Below are 9,873 nucleotides of genomic sequence, written 5' to 3'. Positions count from 1 at the left end.
AGGCAGGCAGGTTTCTAAGAGTTCTAGCCTAGCCTGGTCTACACAATGAGTTCCAGCCCTTGTCACAAAAAAAAAAAAAAAAAAAAAAAAAAAAAGGAAAGAACAGAAAATTTCAAATTAAATCAATCAATCAACCAATCCAACCTGTCATTCTCAAGCATGGGGGCCAGAATTTGATCTTCAGAGCCCACATAAAGGAGCAAGGCATGGTGGAGGTGGAGTGGGGGTGGGGATAAGGAGCTCCCTGGCTAGCCAGCCTCCTTTATTCAGATGGAGAGTCCCAGACTAGTGGATAAAAGACTCTCAGAAAAAGAAGGTAGACAGCTCCTGAGGAATGACAACTCCAGAGGAATGACATCCAAGGTTGACCCCTAACCTTTACACACATGCATGTGCCTCAGCACACATGCACACGCACACATGTGTGCACACACATTCATACACATATATAATACACACATGCACGCACACACATACACAGTCACATACATATGCACGCACACACGTATATACTCACATGCATGCACATACACATAACACATGTGCATGCCCACATGCATGCACATACATACACACATGCATGCATACATACACACATGCATGCATACACATGCATGCACACTCACACATGCGCACACACGCACACGCACACATGCACACGACTGTGCCCAAATGATCTGTCACTGCTGTTCCTTCTCACACTGACCCCTCTTTCCTTTCTTTGTCATCTTTTTAAAATTTCTTATCTCCTTCATCTTCCCATTTTATCCTTTCTAACTTTAAAAAATAAATCGGGCATGGCGGCACATGTTTACAGCCAACATTCAGGAGTCCTGAGTAGCAAGCTTGCAAGTTCAAGGCCAGCTTGGGCAGGGTACATATATAGCAAGTCTCCCACCCCCATCTCAGCAAAACAAAGGCATGGACTCTGTGGATTAAGAATGCTTTTTGTGGTCTACAGAGTGAGTTCCAGGACAGCCAGGGCTACACAAAGAAACCCTGTCTCAAAAAACAAAACAAAACAACAACAACAACATCCCCCCCCCCCAAAAAAAAAGAATGCTTGCTGTGTAGGCTTGGAGGTCCTTCATTCAGAATCCCAGCACCAGGTTGAGAGTAAGCCTGTGCCTGAAGTCCCAGCACTGGGGCCTTGGTGCTCGGAAGTGGGATTGCTGGCTTTTGCCGGCTATGGCTACCGACCTAGCTGGGAAAATGGTGAGAGCCCCCACCTTCTGTAAGAACCATATACAACCAGGCATTTCTGACTTCTAGACCAAAGCAAATGGAAGCTGAATTCCTGATGGACCTGGGCGTGCTTCTTGTCTCCCCTGACGCAGTTTAGAACGGCAAGAGCAATTCCAAAGAGCACCCCCAAAGCCACCAAAGCGCACCCCCCCAGGACATGTGCAAGTTTAAATCAGCACTGATCCATTAGGCTAGAGAGTTTCCTTTTGATTCACAGGACTCTGACTAGTCACGTCCTACTCACCCCCCCCGACCCCCCCGGGAGTGGGGGTGCGTGTGGATGCTCGTCTCATCCCCCCCCAGCCCTCCCGGGAGTGGGGGTGCGTGTGGATGCTCGTCTCATCCCCCCCNCCGAGCCCTCCCGGGAGTGGGGGTGCGTGTGGATGCTCGTCTCATCCCCCCCCCAGCCCTCCCGGGAGTGGGGGTGCGTGTGGATGCTCGTCTCATCCCCCCCCGGGAGTGGGGGTGCATGTGGATGCTCGTCTCATCCCCCCCCCCAGCCCTCCCGGGAGTGGGGGTGCGTGTGGATGCTCGTCTCATCCCCCCCCGAGCCCTCCCGGGAGTGGGGGTGCGTGTGGATGCTCGTCTCATCCCCCCCCCGAGCCCTCCCGGGAGTGGGGGTGCGTGTGGATGCTCGTCTCATCCCCCCCTGAGCCCCCCCGGGAGTGGGGGTGCGTGTGGATGCTTGTGCACATGCTTTTGTGCCTGGGAATGTTGTTTATATCACTGGGATCTTGATTCTTTTTAAGTTTCTGTGACCTTTTCCCCAACAAAGGGTTTCAAGCCCTGTTGTATTTATTGCAATTATTTTCTCCTGTCTTTGATTCTGCCTTTTCTTCAAGTTGCACTTATTTTGATGAATGGAGGTCCTTAACTTTCCACTATCTCTTCCACTTCCTCTTGGAGGCTTCCCATTTGGCTTTGTGACTGTTGTCTACCCTAATTTGCTTTTGACTTTTTCTTTACTTGTTTTTGGTTTTTTTGTTTTGTTTTGTTTTTTGTTTTGTTTTTGGTGGTGGTGGGGGGTTCAAGACAAGGTTTCTCTGTGTAGCCCTGGCTGTCCTGGAACTCACTCTGTAGACCAGGCTGGCCTCGAACTCAGAAATTGGCCTGCCTCTGCCTCCTGAGTGCTGGGATTAAAGGCATGTGCCACCATGCCCGGCTCTTATTTTTGTTTTTTAAGACAAAGTCTCAGGTTGTTCAGGCTGACCTTGAACTCACTATGGAGCAGATGCTGGCCTTGAACCCCTGATCTCCTGCTTCCACTTCCCAAGGGCTAGGATTACACATATGCACCACCATGCCCAGCTCAGTCTTAACCTCCATAAGCAAACAATTCAGGAATGTAAAGGGGAAAGGTATATGTCAGACATGTTCTCAGCTGCTTATCCCAGAAAATCAGGTAAATGGTGGCTTAAGACAATGATTTTCAACTTCAGCACCCACCACCAGGAGCCTCTGGTTCAAACCCCAGCTCTTCCCAGACCAACAACCAGACCGAGGGCCTTGGTCAACTCCATTTCAGGGTCCTACCTACAGCATTTTAGGTTTGGGGTGGGGCGTTTTTGAAACATTCCCACTTGGTGCTAACCCTACTTGTATAGGAACATATTAGGGCATGAAGTTACCTCATAAAACAAAAAGTCCAAGCATGGACAGGACCTGAGACTGGTTTAATATCTCAGGGGCATCTGGCTCCTTCGGCGGAGTCCTGACTCTCACCTGGACCTTTCCCTCAGCTTTGAAATCAGCTGCTGTCATCCAAGCAACTTCCCCACATACTAACATTCGCAGCAGAAGGGAGCAGGGTGGGAAAACTTACTTATTTTTTGTTTGTGAAATGGCTCTCTGTAGCTCAGACTTCAAACTTGGGCTCTTCCTGTGTTCTCCTCAGCTGCTGGGATTTCAGGGGAGTGCCACCACCCCTGACTTAAGGATTGCCTTCTAACATTGCTGGGCACATGGCTCCTTCTGACCTAGATTTGTCTGCAAAGATCCAGGAATGAGAGGGAGGGAGGGAGGGAGAGAGGGTTTCAGATGACAGGAAGCCCCCTACCCTGGTAGATGGTCAGGTCGGGCCTTGGCTTCCCAACTGGAGACCTATGGACTTATCTCCTGGCCAGATGTTACCAAGGCAAGCACAGGGCTGTGTTGGCTCAGCATCTAAGCTGGTTCTGGTCTTGGCTTTGGCTGAAGTAACTGGACTTCTGCCTGGCTCCAGATCCAAGGCTGCCCTGGTATGTGGATGCCTTCTTGCCTGAATTCCTCGTTAAATAACTGTCCCTGGCCTAAGTTGGAAACTCTGCTTGCTTCTGCAAGTTTTCCTGGTCAGGAGTCTTAGCCCAGTGTCTAGAATTCTGCTACTTGTCAGTGTCTGAACTGCCTAGATGTCTCAGGTGTCCCCTGGATCTCTCTAGAAGCTACTCAGGACAGACTCCAGCCTCAGCTTGCTTTGGGGCCCCTGGAGGCTGTTGACCTTGTGCCATTTCATGGTCTGTATTGTGGTTTGGGAATATTTTCCTCTTCCCAGGGAAGGCCAGGGCTGCCCGCTGGCAACATCAGGGCGAGAGTTAGTAGAAGAGGGTTCCTTTCTCGGGAGGACACCCTGAGGTCCCCCGAGGAGAGAGTTAGAGCAGTGTCTATAAATGCCCATCTGAATCCAGCGCAGCATGCACTGACTTCTCTGCTAGGATTTTTAGCAGCGTAAGGGAGGAACTTGAAAGTGAACTGGTTTAAATAAAGTCTACCTGGGAAGTCCAGTGCACATCTAGCTCCAAGCATGGCTCGTTGTATGGGCTGAAATGGCATCGCAGGGATCCAGCACCATGCAGCGCTCAGTCTGGTGACCTCTGGGGTCCCTCTTGGTCAAGCTGGCTCATGGTCACAAAATGGTTTCAAGAGCTCTGGGAACTATATCCCTTCCATTTATTTTTCCCTTTTCAGAAGACAGAGAGAAAGATCAACCTCCCTAATTATATAATCAAAAATCTCAGAATTGAGGTTTGTTAGCCCTGAGAGTGACCTGACTGGGCTCATCAGCCTTCCTTGGAAACAACCGCGAAGGCCAGGGAAGCGTGGTATGTGGCTTGGTTCGGGGCTGGGTCACAAGATTCAACCTTGGATTGGGGGAAGAACTAACTCCAACCAAGCTGATACAGCTGGGAACGGGCAAAGGATTTTCCAAGGATGTCGAAGGGCTTTGCTAGCAGGAGCAGGAGGGTTTGGAAGCAGGAAGGAGACCCACAGATTTTCGCCTTTGTTGAAGATTGAACTTGGAGTGTTGCAGTTTAATTCTCACGAGAATGCCAGGATCACTGAGTCAAGGGATGACATCAGGATCAGTGGTTAGAGAGGAAAAAGTACCGATGGTTGTCTTGACCTTAGAGGTTGCACTCTGACAGGTCAGGCTGGCTCAAAGGGCCAGGGCCAGGGAAAGAGCCAGGGCCAGGCAGACATTGGCTCTATTCCCTCTCCTCTCTCAGCCCTGGCTCCAGGCAGGCCAGTCAGCACCAGGTCATCTAGCCCAGGGCTCAGTGCCTCTCAGGTCACCCAGTTACCGCAGGTACCTCCCCCAGGCCTGGGCTAACAACTGAATTCCCTCACTACAGTGTTTACTCTTTGGGCAGTAAAAACACTGTCCAGAACATTCGCTGCCACTCAGGACAATCACTCCTTCAACCGTCTTTGGGGCTTGCTGCTTTGGTTATCCTCTGCGCTTAAATGTAGCTTGTTAGCCCCGTGTAGGTAGGGTACTGTGGCTTAAATTGAACCTCAGAAGTATGGGGCCAGAGGTGCAGTTTGGATGGTCCCTACCATCAGAAGGCATAACCAGTAGAAAGCCAATTGCAGGATCTAGAGCTGAGGCTGCTTCCACCTGCCAGTTAATATTCTCTCTGCTATTTTTGTGGTCTTGCTCCTAGTGATCAGAGTCACCACAGCATGTAGCCTCCTGAACCTGAGTCTTTCTCAGTCAGGAAGAATTCAAGGGAAATAATGTGATGTGCTTTCTTTTAGGTTTTGTTTTTGTTTTTTAGCATGGAAGGGAAAAATTAAGATCAAATGAGGCCCTCTCATCACCCCTTCTTTTGTCCCTGTATCCCTTCCCTCTTCTGCTGGGAGCCCCACCAGCCTTCCCTCTTCCATTGTGAAGAAGCGTTTGATCCTCTTTCTGGAGAAGGAGGAGGAGGAGGAGGAGTGAGAAACATTGGACACTCAGAAGTGGCTGGCAAACCATGCCTGCCTCTTCACTTCCTCTGGGGTGGATTCATTTAAAAGTAACAGTTTCCCAAGTGGCTGCCAAACCCACAGCACCAGGAGGGAGGGGGGCGAGGATCTGGAAGGACAAGCTGGAGCCAGACTATGTGGGCAGGGAGTGGGCTACCTCCCGGACACCATCCCCTGAGTGCATCCTCCAGGCTAAAGGGGAATCTGTTTGAACTGGTGTGTTCAGGCCCCCGCAAGCAGCCAGGAATGAGTTGGAGCTTCCCCCCTCCCTCTCTCTCGGTTCTAATTCTCAGAACTCCTCCGTTTTCTTCATCCTTCAGACCAGTTTCTTTCCCCAAGAACTCCTCATAGCTGTCAACCCAGTGGGGCCTGGATCTTCCCTTTGCGCTCTCCAGACACACACAGGCTCCGGTCCTGAACAGATCTGTCTCAAGCTCTCCATCCACTTCCTGGCAGACCGAACCATCACTTCTTTGTAGGCAGCAGAGTAAGTGGATGTTTACTGAGTTCTGAGAGCAATGTGGTCAGTCCCATCCCTACTGCCTCTTGGGTAGCCTGGAGCTCATGTTTTATGGGAACATCCCCACCTGACTTTGATCCGTGCATGATCCTTTAGGTAGTGGTGTTCTGTTCCCAGCTTCAGGAGGAGACCTTGCGGTCCAACTGGAAGCCAACAGGACATCTCAGGGTTTCACTTCCTTGACTGATCCATGAGTAGAGAGCACAGAGGCTGGTCCAAACTCAGTTCTCCTGCAGAAGATGCTGGGCACAGATGCTTGTCTCTTTTGGCTAGATTCTATCTGGATATGGCCATAGCAGTTGGACATGAAAACTGTGTCTGAGAAAAGCCACCCTAAGGGGATGGAGCTGAGCTTCAGATATAGGATACCTACCCCAACCCATGCTGGGCTACTGTCCCCTGCGGAGTGACTCTTTCCCGGCTCCCTTCTCCTCTCTGCCCAGTCTTCCCTGACTGTTAGAGCATCCAAGTCATCTCTGAGAGCTTTCTCACTGAACCAGCAACCATTGTTGGCTCCATGGAGCAGGATACCACTGATACCCAGTAAGTCCATTTCCAGTAGCCTGTGCATCTGTAGTTTTCAATAAGCCACATAGGTCTTTCTGGAACACCGAGTCTCCCTGATGTTGGCCTCTGTGGACCACTGAAGGAAAGAACCCACAGTTCCTGTTTATCTTCCTGGGACCATTCTTTGAAAAGATTCTGATTTGATTTGGATTTGGATTGGACATGTGGCCCACTGAAGGCAAGGAGGGCCGTGGGGATACTGTTGGCTTTGGATTCTAACCTTACTGTTGCTCCCAACATCCGTGTAACCATAGGTAGGTCACCTGCAGCCCGTTAGCGTCTATTTCTTTGCTATGATAAGATGACACTATTTCCTAAGTGGACCTGGGACTATTGAAGTAGCTGGCACAGAGGTACTAGGTAGGTGTCATAGCTCACTCACCCTCCCAGGGCTGGTGGAGGCAGGTGTAATACAGACTTGGGGACTCTATCCACACACTGGGGTTTAGAGTACCTGGGGATGGTTGGTATCCCCAGCTGGTTCTAGTTAATGGTACCAACTCAGAACCTTCCCTACCAAAGGGGACCCAAGTTTCTAGAAAATGTCTGATTTAGCCGATTTATTTAATTAAAAAATTACATTTTATTGGGTGGGAATTCATGCCATAGTGCATGTGTGAAGGTCGGAGGACACCTTGCAGAAGGTAGTTCTGTCTTCTACCCTGCGGAACCCCAGGGGTGAGACTCAGGCTGTCAGGCTTGGTTGAGGCACTCTTACCTGCTAGGCCATTTCATTAGCTTCCAAGTTTTATTTCCACATGGCAAATGACAAGTCGCAAATATTCCCCCTCCTAGAAAGCTGCCTTAGTCTCCCGGTGCTCAAACACATACACACGTCCTGTGACAACTGTGGTTACTGACAACCCTGCTGTATAAATACCCACCCAAGAGTCAGCCCAAAAGATACAGCAGGACTACCTAGCCAGAGGCCTGGGGAGCCCCTGGCGACTCTCTGGGGAGCATTGATCTTCCTCCAGCTTCCCATTTGCCCTAGCAGAGTCACTGAGATTAGTTATGGGTTCGAGTCCTAACTCTGCCATCTTCTTGCTGAGTGCCATGAAGCAAATTATTTACCCTCTCTGGGCCATCAAGGTCTATCCAGCTAGAGCTCGTTCTGGCTTTGCCCAGAGGCCTTCACGCCCCTATTGGAGCCAGGCAGGCTTTCCTCTCCAGTCTGCCTGCCCTTAGCTCGCTCGGGAAGGAGGCAGGGCAATGGAAGTGCTCAGGCTTGAGCTGCCGCCCCCTCTGAGGGGATTAAGGTGGCTCTCATCTTCCTAGTTGGGAATGCTGAGTATTTGGTCAAGGACCCAGCTTCTCTCTCTCTTTTTATGAGGGTTTAAGAAAACCCAAATTAAACCCTGATTTGTTTTTTAAAAGATCAGCATTTTTAATCTTTCAGTATTTGGCTCATTTTCCTTCCAGGCTGTTGAGCGCAACATTAAACAGATCCCTCCTCTTAGCACACTGATTTTTCCCTGCATGCCATGGGGGCGCGGAGGGTGGTTTGGGTGCTGGCGAGAGGAGCCATGATTTTTAAAACAAACCTCTAGAGAACATTCCAAGCTTTGGCTTTAGCCTGCTGTGAAACTTTGGCCAAGACCCTTCACTCTTCTGGGCCCTCATGCTTGTCTGGAAAATGAGGGGTCAGATCTCCAAGGCCGTGTCTTTAGAACTCCATATTCCAACACCAAGCATGGTGGTGTACTCCTGTAACCCCAGCACACCAGAGGCAGAGGCAGGACCATAAAATGAGACCCTGTCTCTCCTGCTCTCTTAAATGAAAACTCCCATATTTCACACTTGGGATGCAAGCACACGGCCATTAAACAGGCAGAGCCTGGGTGGAGGGTGTGGTTTCTAAGATCCCTCCCTCTGCCTCACTAGATGCTAGGCTGTCTCTGAAGAAGCAAGGGTGGACTGCCTGGGGAATTTTCAAGTCGCCCGTCTCCAAGAGTGGGGTTCAGAAAGACTTCAGGGTGAGGCTTGTGTTTTCAGAAGGAAAATCAAGTCGTGTTAAGAGTGTTCTGTGCTGCCCGGCATGGTGGCACACGCGTTTAATCCCAGCACTCGGGAGGTAGAGGCAGGCGGATTTCTGAGTTTGAGGCCAGCCTGGTCTACAAAGTGAGTTCCAGGACAGCCAGGGCTACACAGAGAAACCCAGTCTTGAAAAACCAAAAAAAAAAAAAAAAAAAAGTGTTCTGTGCTTCGTTACCCAGTGGATGGAAAGGAGTGGTCCTTAATTCACACTACGGTGGGTTGGGAGCCAGCAGCCTTCCTCAAGTTGTTCCCCAGCTTCTGAAGGCTGTGTGTCCGGTAGTCAGCTATCCCTGTTTATCTAGAACTGAAGATTTCCTGTCCGGGACCAGGAGACTTTGGTGCTGAAACCTGGAAGGTGCTAGAAGACTCTTAGGAAGCTGAGCCGAGTCAATCAGTTAAAGGGGCAGCTGGTCCGTGAGGAGTATACCAGCTGGCCTGAGCCAGTGTCTGTCAGAGTCTCATGGGATACAGCCTTGGTCCCTAGCCAGGCAAATTGGCGCATAGCTGTAATCCCAGTACTCGGGGGCATTAAGGCAGGAGGGATCCTGTGGGGTGTATACAAGGCACTGTGTCAAAAGACTTTGGGCTGGTGAGATATCCCAAACCAGACAACCTGTGTTCAATCCTCGGGATGCACATGGGAAAAGAGAGAACTGACATCTGCAAGTTTCTTCGACCCCCATTGCCCACCATGGCACAGATGCCACCCGCATAGATACACATGCACCAAGTCAAAAACATGTTTGTTTTCAAATAGACTTTGTACTCAGTGTGCCGCCATTGAGGGGCGAGAGGGACTCGCTCCATGACCAAGAGGTGACTGACTGTCTTGGTTCACCCACATCTCCCTTTGATTTTAAGTCTATCTTGGGCTCCAAACAATAGTCAATAGATTATGGGCTTGGTAGCTCCAAAACAAAGGGCTAAAAGGTAACTTTCTCTTAGTTTGTTATCTCAGGGATTTGTTACAGCACTGGAACACTGACTAACATCTGCCTTGCAGATTCAGGAGACCTGAGCCGGATAAACCCTGAGCCCTGCAATTCCTACTCTCATCTGATTGGATTGAGATGGGGGTAAAGAATGACACTTATTCCATGTCTGGCACAGGGTCATCCCCAAAGAATGGGTCACATCTCTGCTTGGGCAGGGAAGAGTTAAAACAACCCTCTGACCTTTTCATTCCAAGCGTGCCTAGGCAAGGGCTTTTCTGAAACTTGCTATGTTTTCCTTGAACTTGGGTGTGCTGGGTTAAAGGATTACATGGCGCTCTTATTGAA

This window comes from Mus pahari, chromosome 14, assembly GCF_900095145.1.
Source record: "Mus pahari chromosome 14, PAHARI_EIJ_v1.1, whole genome shotgun sequence".
Taxonomy (NCBI): Eukaryota; Metazoa; Chordata; class Mammalia; order Rodentia; family Muridae; genus Mus; species Mus pahari.
The sequence above is the reverse complement of the archived record's forward strand: the minus strand, read 5'-3'. Positions refer to the sequence as shown.